Source organism: Electrona antarctica, assembly GCF_951216825.1.
Source record: "Electrona antarctica genome assembly, chromosome: 2".
In the NCBI taxonomy this organism is placed as follows: Eukaryota; Metazoa; Chordata; class Actinopteri; order Myctophiformes; family Myctophidae; genus Electrona; species Electrona antarctica.
In genome coordinates, this window is record NC_136807.1 from 53,519,946 (window position 1) to 53,533,004 (window position 13,059).

The 13,059-nt window shown below is 42.2% G+C and overlaps 1 long non-coding RNA gene across 1 annotated transcript; it reads right to left on the reverse strand.

The window, feature by feature from the left end:
- Nucleotides 1–6,818: 6,818 nt before the first annotated feature.
- On the reverse strand, nucleotides 6,819–9,987 carry LOC306942950. Its single transcript, XR_013792355.1, has 2 exons — nucleotides 9,857–9,987; nucleotides 6,819–8,404 (listed from the first exon to the last, which is right to left on the reverse strand). It is a non-coding gene; the product is annotated as an uncharacterized lncRNA (long non-coding RNA).
- Between the last annotated feature and the right edge of the window lie 3,072 nt (nucleotides 9,988–13,059).

A 13,059-nucleotide genomic window follows, 5' to 3' on the forward strand; every position in this document is an offset into this window, starting at 1 on the left:
AGTGTATTGAATATTGATACCTGCCGAGTGCCAACCAGTGCTGCCTGGGTAAACAAAATTACATTTTAAAGTGACGGTACACACATGAATATTGAGGAAACTTTTAACTGGTTATTTTCCAAAAGTAAGGTCAATTGCCTTGTCTGTTAGAAAAGTACTGTATTTGAAGGCTGTAGTAAAATGTAGTGCAAATTATATTGTTTGGTTAAATAAACGTATGCATTTTCTGTTCATAAAAAGCTGAAGATACATGGAGATTTTATCGTAATTATTACAGTAAAAGACAGTACTATTCATAATATAAAACTATTCATCACTTATTGCACAAATTAATGTTTGTTTTAATGATAGGCAAAAATATGTTTTAACTTCTAGCTGTCATCTTCATTTAATTTTAGATGGTGGTCAGCCACAAACTCAGTCACTCACAACTGGCCAATAAAAAAGAGATACTGGTTCTGTTCAGAATTTATTGTCGACCTCACGTCTTTACACAAAATAATAGAACAAGCTCAATAGAGCGTCACAGTCCCGCCCCCTTTCATGACGACGCCAGGCCCAGGAAATAATACCCAATGCATACATTTCAAAAAGTAACTTTTAAGCGTCAAAGCCAACTCGAGTTGTGACAAATCATGACAACCACAATATTTTGGACCAAGCAAATAATTACAAAGGAGAAAAAAGAAACGTTTTCTCCTTCTTTCTAATTATTTGTTCGGCCCAAAAAGTTGTGTTTGTTGTCATTTACAATTTACAATTTAGGCCTTTAGCAGACGCTCTTAAGAGACTTACATTAGGCACTTACATTAGGCAAGAACAAAAGTATGGGAATACATCACATATATAAAATGCATTTATCAAGAAAAATGCATAAGCTAAGAACGTAACTAGAACATACACTATACATATTAACTATACATATATACTATACTATGCTATACATATTCTATGATGTGCTATGACTACATACAATGCAATTATTGTGCTGTCTACATGACATGCTATAAGTCATGATTTGTCACAACTCGAGTTGGCTTTGTAAGACGCTTTAAAAGTCTTTAAATACATTATTTTTGAAATGTCTATGGGAAAAATGTCTATGGGAAAAATGCATTAAGAATTATTTCCTGGGCCTGGCGTCGTCATGAAAGGGGGCGCTCTATAGTGGGCTTGATAAAAGCTTGGCTCGATTAGCCACTTAACAATACGAAATAACGAGCTCCATCCCTAATTCTGAATGAGGGAAAAACATGACCCAGGTAGGATGTGTAAATGATGTCAGACTTTGCTGCTCTGTTAAGGGAAAGTCCAATATCTTAAAGAATAATTTCATGCTAGAAGGCTTTCTGACCTTTAGTTGCTGTTGTTAGGTCCTCACCAAAGTGGTCCAGGTTACGCAATAACGAAGTATTGGCTATTTCCCATACCCCACCATAAGCCCAAAATGGGGCGCTGGGTTTTAGTTCTAATTTGCTTATTTCCATTGCTCAAAAATCCATGTTTTTGGTATAAATTGTCTCTTCATAATGTCAACAGTATGTGTAGCATTTCACTTTACTGCATAGCAACGCCGTTGCTGTGTTCTAGCCGTAAAGCACTAGACTTTGTGCTTTAGGGGAACAAAATTACACCTGGACCACTTTGTTGAGGACCCAACGACAACAACTAAATGTAAGAAAGCCTTCTAGCAGGAAACTCTCTTTAACCACTAGACAAGGGATATCCCCATGGACCTGGGGGGAGATATTAGACTTTTGAGGCCATCAGGCTGAGGCTCTGAGCCACTCTGCTACACTGACCCCCCTTTTGACCTCCTCCCAGAGGGAAACCCAATCCGGGTCACGGCACCAATGAAACGCCCAGGATTTGAACTCGGGTCTCTTGTGGGATAGTCCAATTTCTTAACCCATTTAGACCTAAGTTCGATTCTACAAATGCCTTCTAAATCCTGACAGTTTTCTGAAAAACCCATGTTTCTATGTCAGCCGTTCTCAAACAATTTCATGTGAAGGACTCCCATCTGAAAATATGTTGTTCCAGGGACCCCCCAGAAGCAAAGATTTGAGTTAAAAATGTTCGCTGTGAAAGAATATATTCAAACATTTGGGCTACATTTTCACGATTTAAAAAAATTAGCAGACCTAGAAGCTTGTAGCGCGGCACTCGGTGCCGTGCTATGAGCTTGTAGATCTACTATTTTTCAATAGCTAAAGTACAACATAATGCTTAAAACACCAACAGGGGTTCCCGCCCAAAATGGGTTAACCACTAGACCAAAGGGATATCCCTATGGACCAAGGGAGATATGAGGCTTTTGAGGATATCAAGTCGAGGCTCTGATACACTCTGCTACATATGGTTATCCAGGGTTTGATGTCAGTGTTGTGATCTTCATACAGTATATGGAGATGGCCATATATGGAGCATGTCACAAGGCGTGATGTCACGAGGTGTGATGGACTGACAACCATATATGGAGATGGCCATATATGGAGTGTGTCACAAGGCGTTATGTCACAAGGTGCCATATATGGAGCGTGTTGTAGTATCTGGGCCCCAAAGCTACACAGGGAAGAACCTTTACTTGGTCAGCACAGTTGACAAAAGACCCACCGTCTAAGCCACCCTTCCCCCTCAGAGAGAGAACAGGGGTAATACTATGCCTCTTAGGATGTTTCTGTGCTCAACAAGTCATAAATACACATATAGAAACAATTGTACTTGCATCCACATCACAATGTCATGCTGCGTCATGTATTTCATATTGCAATGTACTGAGTTGGGATTTAGATATAGGTTTACCTATGTCATGTTAAAAGTAAGGCTATGTTCTTAAGACGTGGTGTGAGCTTTGGAAGAGCCAGCAGTGCAGGGGCCGAAGTGATAGGTCAAAGAGGTCATACGGTTCCCAGATCCGTCTGGCCACCTATCAATAGGTCTCACACTGCTTTTGTCTAAAGTTCTTTTGAGATGGATGATTCACACATACCATATAGGAGAAGAAACACACACACACACACACACACTTTCAGTCATTCACTCACTCACACGCACACACACACACTCTCAGTCATTCACTCACTCACAGACACATACACGCACTCACATGCACACACATGCACATCTAGTATAATAAGCACCTCGTGTTAAGCAGTGTTGGGCGCGTTACTTAAAAAAAGTAATTAGTTATAGTTACTAGTTACTTCTCCAAAAAAGTAACTGAGTTAGTAACTGAATTACTCTATTGTAAAAGTAACTAGTTACTAGGAAAAGTAACTATTTGCGTGATAAGCTACGGTCGGTTTGGGGCCGTGCGGCCCCCCAGGGGAGCCTCCGACGGCCACGCGTCACTTCATCCTCCCGTTAAGCGACGCCCGACCGTCCCGTCGTGGGGCCCCCTGTTCCCCCATCTGCCGTGCAGGCTTGCGCTGCAGAATTAGAGCAGATCTACAAGCTCACAATGCGTCGCAGCGCGACGCGTTGTGAGTTTGTAGATCGGCCGCAACACCGCGCAACGCAGTCGAATTATACACACAATGGAACCAAACAAAAACAAACTCTGCCTCTGCCGTGCAGGCTTGCGCTGCAGAATTAGAGCAGATCTACAAGCTCACAATGCGTCGCAGCGCGACGCGTTGTGAGTTTGAAGATCGGCCGCACCACCGCGCAACGCAGTCGAATTATACACACAATGGAACCAAACAAATACAAACTGAACACATGTAGGCTAGTTTCGTGCAGCTCCGCTCACAAACAAAACGACTAGTCACTCGAGTGAAGTGAAAAGGTAGGCTATGTCATGTGATGTCATATAGGACTGTGTGTGGACAGAAAAAAGGTTTTATTTCAAATAATTAGTCACGCATGGACCGACGACCTCTCTTTTTTTCTAACCGTGTCATGTTTACACTGCAAACTTTGCAGCAGGAGGAGCAGCAGCCCCAGCCTGTAGTAGCGCACACACACACACACACACACACTGTCAGCCGGCCCGTGGTAACAGAAAGACGCTTGACATAGTAACGGAGCAAATTTCATTGTCCGTAACGGTAACTGCGTTGTAACGATGGAAATTGTAATTAATTAGATTACCCGTTACTGAAACAAATAACGACGTTAGGTAACGCCGTTTGTTTAAACGCCGTTATGCCCAACACTGGTGTTAAGTGAACGAGGCTTCCAGTAGGACCACTCTCCTGTTAAGTCATGATTCGATATGTCTTGATGTTCTTGAAATAAACTCTGAGTTAGAAATAAGAACACTGCCTGGACCATCTCTGTTTATATATTCTGCCTGGTATATATCCACTTATTATCAACACTCCATTTACTACAGTGTCACGAGGTGTGATGGACTCACACCCATATATGGAGGCGTGACCTGACTGACTGACGGGATATACAGATTTTCATAGTAAACTCAACAAGCTCATAGATCAACAATTTTTTTGAAAAGTCATGAAAACGTGTTCAAATCTTTGAATATAGATTCATCAGGAAACATTTAAAATTAATAAATATTTGCTTCTGGGGGAAGGGTACCTCTAGAAGAAATGTAAACTAAAAAATATACATTTTCGAACAAGAGATCTAGCGCAAGGACCACTACAGAGGGGAAATCAGCTGAAATTGGTATGGAACGTTTATTTTTTTTCTAGTGATGGATGGATAGTGGATACATGTCTACGAATTAAAAACAGCTTGTGCAGAACTCTCCTTTAATGTCGTTAACACATTCTGTACATAGGACGTCTGGAAACGTCATAGGGACTCGAACCGAGGGGTACATACGACGTCTGTAGACGTCCTAGCACATCCTCAATGATACCGGGCGAGAGGAATATTCAGAATTTTTAATTTTTTTAAATTTGTCAGTTCGCCTTTCGGCTATACCGTATGCTACGCCCTGAGCTCATGTTAGCTTACCGTTGACTTAGCCGTTAGCGCGGCAGAAATAATGACTCGTATAATAATAATGACCTAATCCAGGGCGCTCTCCGTGGTTTTGAACTGATCGAAATACTGGCGCTTCAATTCTGCTCCTCATCCGTCTCTCCCGCAAAATATGAACGCTTTTTGGATCATATATCGTATAAATTAAAACAATAGCAATGTAAACTAGCAATGTAAAGCAAACTATTTTTAGCGGATTGTTTCCGGGTCGTGGGGTTCAGAGTAAAAGCGGCCATGTCTTTCCGGCACCCCAGAGCTCCTATTTTGAAGGAATCCCGGCAACGGTTGTGTTTTAATAGAAAAAGTGGTGGTTGGAGGACTGATCTTCACCTGCAGACTGGACTCCACACACTGGTCTGGAATGAAGGAATACAATAAGGACTTTAACAATGAGGACTTTGATGTGACCCCGAACAGGTATTCAAATGCTAATAAGGTGGCTTTTGTTCTGCTGCCGAGCCGCCGCTCAAGCCGTCCATAGCATCAATGCAGGCGCAAATGTGATGGCGATAATGTCGAGTTCCTCAGCCGCACAGTTGTTAGGAGAAACACTTTCCTCGTGCACTGAATGGTATGTGAATAAGCGACCTCCACAATTACACTATTATTGCTGAAACAATTTAATTCTGGGGGGCACCCACTGCCGTTTTAAGAACTCTCCGCGGCTGGTTCCTCTACTGTACCGTACTGTCACAGTACTAAATTGCCATACCCAAAATCCGCATATACAGTTAATGTGACACTTGGTGGTGAAAGCCAACCAAATGCTATGTTTGTGCTCAGATGGACCCAGCCAGCCAGCCAGGGACCCAGGGAAACACAATGCTCCGCAATGGAGTGGTTTCAACACTCAAAACTAAATAAATGTGTTAATCCGTACGCTACAGCAGTAGGATGGCACTCTTCACTAGCCTCGCGTAGCCAGACGAATCTGCCATTGCAAAAAATAAATATAATTCATACAGTGGTATTGTATTAAAGGTCTATTCATAGTCCAGTTTTCGGTGAAGAGGTGACCGAAAACTACAACATGACGTCACGCCATGGTGGTCACCGCTCACACAACACATATATCTGTTTTTACTAAACACCGTTTCGGTGGTCACCTCTTCACCGAAAACTGAACTATGAATAGGCCTTAACTCTTCACAGCCCAAAATAGTGAGCGGTTATTTTCACATATAGGACTCTGTCGTCAACGCTGTCAGCTGCTCTTTTGCAATGCATGTCACTCGTCGTGTGCACCGTTTTGTTTACTCCCCGAGTTCCTGCTTGCGCATAGTGTGTGCAGAGTTGACGGCCAAGGTGATCGAGGGGAAACGCTTCCGTGAGCCTATGGCACTTCTCGAATCATCCTCTCTGTGCACACTATGCACAAGAAGGATGTAAAAACTGCACACACGGCGAGACGTGCACTAACCTAGAGCAGCACAGACACACACACACACACACACACACACACACACACACACACACACACACACACACACAGTACGTTCCCTGTACCATTTGGAAAACATCTGATCTTTTTGAGTGGTTCAACCAGTCCTATAGACAGCTGTGTGTCCCTGGCTGGCTGTACGAAAATGGCGTTTGGTTGGTTTTCACCACGGGTCAAGCTGGAATGTCCCCGAGTGAGCGAGTGGGAGTGAGCGAGTGGCTGAGATTTCGGGTATTGGAATTTAGCTTTAGGGTCATAGTTCAGCATTGGTGAACTATGACCCGGCAGTGATAGGCACTAGCTAATGGGAGGACAGATCCACCCTATGTTTACTCCACTGGGCGGGGTTTCATTCAGTGATCCAGCAGCACTCCAAATGCAAGGCAGACGATCCAGAGCAAAAACAACACATGCACTCGGATTTCAATAAATGTAAACCTCTTTATTTGTGGTGAATGGCCTGAATACCTAGCACTGTTTACCCCATCCGGATAGCTTAGGTTAAAACAAAACAAAACAAAACAAAACCAATAAAAATCATCAGGAAGTTATGCACAACTTTCACACAAGGGCTCATAGGACACTGGAAACAGGTGGATACAGGGGGATTATACTGATGGCCATGCCCTCTGGTTCAACTAGTTATTTCCCCTTGCTGTATGAGTCCTCATGTGTCTTTTTAGGGTACTCAACTGACCAAAGGCTTTGCTACAAACATTACAAGTGATGGGCTTTTCTCCGGTATGAGTCTCATGTGTCTTTTTAGATCAGCGTTGTCACGAAAGCCTTTGCTACAAACATTACAAGTGAAGGGCTTTTCTCCGGTATGAGTCCTCATGTGTGTTTTTAGAGCACTCAACACACCAAAGGCTTTGCTACAAACATTACAAGTGAAGGGCTTTTATCCGGTATGAGTTCTCATGTGTTTTTTTAGATTACTCAACTCACCAAAGGCTTTTCTACAAACATTACAAGTGAAGGGCTTTTCTCCGGTATGAGTCCTCATGTGTGTTTTTAGATTACTCAACACACCAAAGGCTTTTCTACAAACATTACAAGTGAAGGGCTTTTCTCCGGTATGAGTCCTCATGTGTGTTTTTAGAGCACTCAACACACCAAAGGCTTTTCTACAAACATTACAAGTGAAGGGCTTTTTTCCGGTATGAGTTCTCATGTGTTTTTTTAGACTACTCAACAAAGCAAAGGCTTTGCTACAAACATTACAAGTGAAGGGCTTTTCTCCGGTATGAGTTCTCATGTGTGTTTTTAGAGTACTCAACTGACCAAAGGCTTTGCTACAAACTTTACAAGTGAAGGGCTTTTCTCCGGTATGAGTTCTCATGTGTGTTTTTAGATTACTCAAGTCGCCAAAGGCTTTGCTACAAACTTTACAAGTGAAGGGCTTTTCTCCGGTATGAGTTCTCATGTGTGTTTTTAGACTACTCAACCCACCAAAGGCTTTGCTACAAACTTTACAAGTGAAGGGCTTTTCTCCTGTATGAGTTCTCATGTGTGTTTTTAGACTACTCAACCCACCAAAGGCTTTGCTACAAACTTTACAAGTGAAGGGCTTTTCTCTACACTGATCTACACTGGGCTGCCACTCATCACTGTCTTCAGTGATGTCAGATTCAGAACAGTGTGAAGAGAGGAGCTGGCCATCACTAGCTGGTTGTGATGTTCCACAGTCCTCTACATCAGCTTGTGTTTTCATGTGTTCAGTTGAGGTGCTGGCTACAGGCTCTGTGTCTCTGTTCTCACAATCATCATCATGTTCACGTTTCACTGCTAGTAATGTCAGCATTGGCCTATCAACCTCTTCTGGTCTTTGAAGTATCTCATCCTGCTCCTCTTTAATGTGTGGATGCTCTGGTTCCTCCTGGACCAGACTGGAGCTCCTCTCCTCTTCAGAGGAAACCTCTTTACACACAGGGTGGTGCAGGACGTCTAGGGAAAACACAGGGAGGTGCAGAGATTCTGGGGAAAACACATGGAGGTGCAGGGAGTCTAGGGAAATGACACAATGAGAAACGGTAAAGATTTGATATTATTTGTTCATGCAGAGTTTCCTCTGTTAAATGAAAAGCTAGTGCACACAGTAGTGCTCAGGTGCAGTACTCAACAATGGAACATAAAATATTCACATCGGTTAAAACATCTCCGCTGTTTTTATTGCGCTCTAAATTCCCTAATGAATGATGGAAACACTGATGGACCAGATTACTGATGTTTTAACTGAACCCTAGTCAGATTCATGGTACATTCAGATTGATCTAGTCCGATTAATGGTACATTCAGATTGATCTAGTCCGATTAATGGTACATTCAGATTGATCTAGTCCGATTAATGGTACATTCAGATTGATCTAGTCCGATTCATGGTACATTGATCTAGTCTGATTCATGGTATATTGATCTAGTCTGATCCATGGTACATTGATCTAGTCCGATTCATGGTACATTCAGATTGATCTAGTCCGATTCATGGTACATTGATCTAGTCTGATTCATGGTACATTCAGATTGATCTAGTCTGATTCATGGTACATTGATCTAGTCTGATTCATGGTACATTCAGATTGATCTAGTCCGATTCATGGTACATTGATCTAGTCCGATGCATGGTACATTCAGATTGATCTAGTCCGATTCATGGTACATTCAGATTGATCTAGTCCGATTCATGGTACATTGATCTAGTCCGATTCATGGTACATTCAGATTGATCTAGTCCGATTCATGGTACATTGATCTAGTCTGATTCATGGTACATTGATCTAGTCTGATTCATGGTACATTCAGATTGATCTAGTCCGATTCATGGTACATTGATCTAGTCTGATTCATGGTACATTCAGATTGATCTAGTCCGATTCATGGTACATTGATCTAGTCCGATTCATGGTACATTCAGATTGATCTAGTCTGATTCATGGTACATTCAGATTGATCTAGTCTGATTCATGGTACATTCAGATTGATCTAGTCCGATTCATGGTACATTGATCTAGTCCGATTCATGGTACATTCAGATTGATCTAGTCTGATTCATGGTACATTGATCTAGTCTGATTCATGGTACATTCAGATTGATCTAGTCTGATTCATGGTACATTCAGATTGATCTAGTCCGATTCATGTACATTGATCTAGTCCGATGCATGGTACATTCAGATTGATCCAGGAGTCAACACATCGATGCAAATCACAAACTGATTACTGAATGGTTCATCTTCACTTTCTTAGTACCAACACATTTGCCGCGCTGATGATAGCTCCACAATAAATCAGAATAAAATACACATTTCTGGGATAATCCTTGCACTTACCACTTCAGACTCCATTTTAGCCGTAGCACAGGTTAATTGCATGTGCTTACCTTGCTTACTGTAAATTGCTCTGGATAAGGAGCGTCTGATAAATGCCTAAATAGTAAAGTGTAAAGAGCTTGAAACTTACTGAGATCTATGTGGTCTTCAGGTTCCTGTTTAAGGTGGTCTTCAGGTTCCTGTTTAAGGTGGTCTTCAGGTTCCTGTTTAATAGAAACAGTGGTGTCTGGAGGACTGATCTTCACCTGCAGACTGGACTCCACACACTGGTCTGGAATGAAGGAATACAATAAGGACTTTAACAATGAGGACTTTGATGTGACCTGGCTCTGGTTCCTCCTGGACCAGACTGGAGCTCCTCTCCTCTTCAGAGGAAACCTCCTCTTTATTATGTATTTGTTTCATGCAGTGTTTCCTCTGTTAAATGAAAAGCTAGTGCACACAGTAGTGCTCAGGTGCAGTTCTCAACAATGGAAAATAAAGTATTCACATCGGTTAAAAAAGCGCAGCTGTTTTTTATTGCGCTCTAAATTCCATAATGAATGATGGAAACACTGATGGACCAGATTACTGATGTTTTAACTGAACCCTAGTCCGATTCATGGTACATTCAGATTGATCTAGTCTAGGGCTGGGCGATATGACAAAATCTCATATCACGATATAGATTTTTTTTTATCACGATAACGATATACTCACGATATAGCATTTTTTACGATACCGATTTTTTTAATCTAAAAAATAGATTTTTGTTCAGGCCGAGTACTTTACTGTAATGTACTTGGGCTGTACTGTACTGTACTGTACTGTACTGTACTGTACTGTACTGTACTGTACAAGCTCTCCTCCCTGGCCTCTGTCTGTGTGTTAGGCTGCACAACAGTGACACTTGGTGGTGACAATAATTATGCTATTTCCGTGCTCAGATACAGGGACACAGGGACACATAACCGTCTATAGTGGTTGCACCACTCAAAAAACAGGAAAAGAACACTTATGCCAATATCAAACTTATGCCAATTACAATATGTAAAATCACAATATCCAGTCTAATTATATGAATAATACTGATGCAATTGGTTTCGATAGCACATCAGTGAGCTGGATGCAATCCTACCTGGAGGGGAGAGAACAGATGGTGGAAGTGAACGGAACACTGTCCCCCCCCCCCCCCCCTCCCAGTGAGCTGTGGCGTTCCACAAGGAAGCATACTAGGGCCTCTACTGTTCCTAATATATGTAAACGACATGACTTCAGCTTGTGACTGCAACTTGTTCCTGTTCGCAGATGACTCAGCACTGCTGGTCTCGGACAGGGACAAACTGCAGGTTAAAAATGCCCTCAGCTCTGAACTCGGTAGAATCTGCACCTGGCTCGCTGATAACAAACTATCTTTACACCTGGGAAAAACTGAATCCATTCTCTTTGGATCTAATAGTAATCTCAGCAAGGCAAATGGCTTCTTGGTTAGAGTGGGTGACAATGTTATCACACGTAAAGATGAAATTACCTACCTAGGTTCCATCCTGGAGGCTAATCTTTCCGGTGATAAAATGGCCACCAACGTAATCAAAAAAGTCAACCAAAGAACAAGATTCCTTTACAGGATCTCCTCACTGGTCGACAAAAACACCTTGAAGACCTTAAGAGGAGCCCTTGTACAAGGCTTCTTTGACTATGCATGCACCTCCTGGTACCACAGCACCTCAAAGGCCCTTAAAACTAGGCTCCAGACCTCCCAAAACAAACTGGTCATGCTCCTACTTGGCCTCACCCCCCGAACCCACCTCACCCCTGCCCACTTTGACAGACTGGCATGGCTTAGGGTTGGCGACAGAGTACAGCATCTTGCAATGGGTCTGGTCCACAAGATTCGATACCCATGTACCTGTGTAGATACTTCCTTAATGTTAACGAAGTCCACCCCCCCCCCCCCCCCCATTTTCCCCTCACTGTATATGTTTCTTTTCCCTTTTTACCTCCATTATGATGAATTCCTTTACTGTTCTTTGTCTATATAGAAGTGTCTATTTGTACGTCTCTTAATGTTTTGATGAATTGAACATGGTGGACCCTGTTGTAAACAAGTGTAATGCTTAATTGGGTCGTCCACTCACAGTTAACAGCCTTTGTATTGAGTGTGTGCTTGAAATGTACTGTAATTCTGCAAACTGTTAATACAATTTTCAATCAATCAATCAAAGCCCTGCCCATGCACAGACAGGCCTAAAGCAAGTACAAAGATAATACAAAATAAAATATATATAATAATAATAATTATTATTACTATGACAATTAAAAAGCAAAAATAAAGAAATAAGACTTTCCCATTCAGACACAGAAGTACAGGCCTGTGTCTGCATTAAATTGTCTTATGGAAAAAATAAATACCTCATGTCACTCACTGGCACTGCCACACAGTTGTTGTTGTTTCAGTTCATTTTAAGCTCTGTATAGGGAATCAAAATGTTCTGTTGTAGTTGTAGTCAGTAGGTGCGTTTCCATAAAGCCGCATTAAGGCTCTTGCGCAAAATCTCCTGGATGGAAACACATCAAAGTGCGAATAAGTCTCCATTTTTCGCAAAAACACTTTTTCGCTTGGAGGTTGCGGATTTAGGCTTTTTCGAAAAAAGGGAAATGCGCAAATAGTGTATGGAAACACTTGCGGAAAAGGTTTTAAATTAGAAAGCATTGAACTCGCATTATATCGCTTTTGAACAGTTGGAAAATAAAATAAAAACCGATGGGGAGGCAGTGGAGTGAACGGTGCATGGGAGGGTGGCTAGAGGGAGAGGGAGTGATGTTGTGGATACATATAAGGTCCCAATTTACTACTACCCGACCCGTCCGATTAATAATTGTGTAGTGTGTTCAAAGATCCCCAACCCGCCTCCATATGAAGTCTGAATCCTCCCGAGTTGATCGGGGCGCTCCGATCATTTTGATATCTGGATCGCTAGGCCTACTGTATGGATGCACACACACACACACACACACACACACACACACACACACACACACACACACACACACACACACACACACACACACACACACACACACACACACACACACACACACACACACACACACACACACACACACACGGTGTAGTAGTAGACTAAACTTTTATATAACCTAGCTGCCTGGGTCCCTGCAGGCTATTCGATTTCGATCCATGCATATGCTTCATCTATTCTTATATATTCATTCATTGCATAAGAACCTAAACGTGTAGGCTAAGTTATTTACAACTGTTTGCAGCTGCAATCAATCAATTTACAGTATAAACGACCAGTATGCTCCAATCGAGTCCCGCGACATGGCTACATG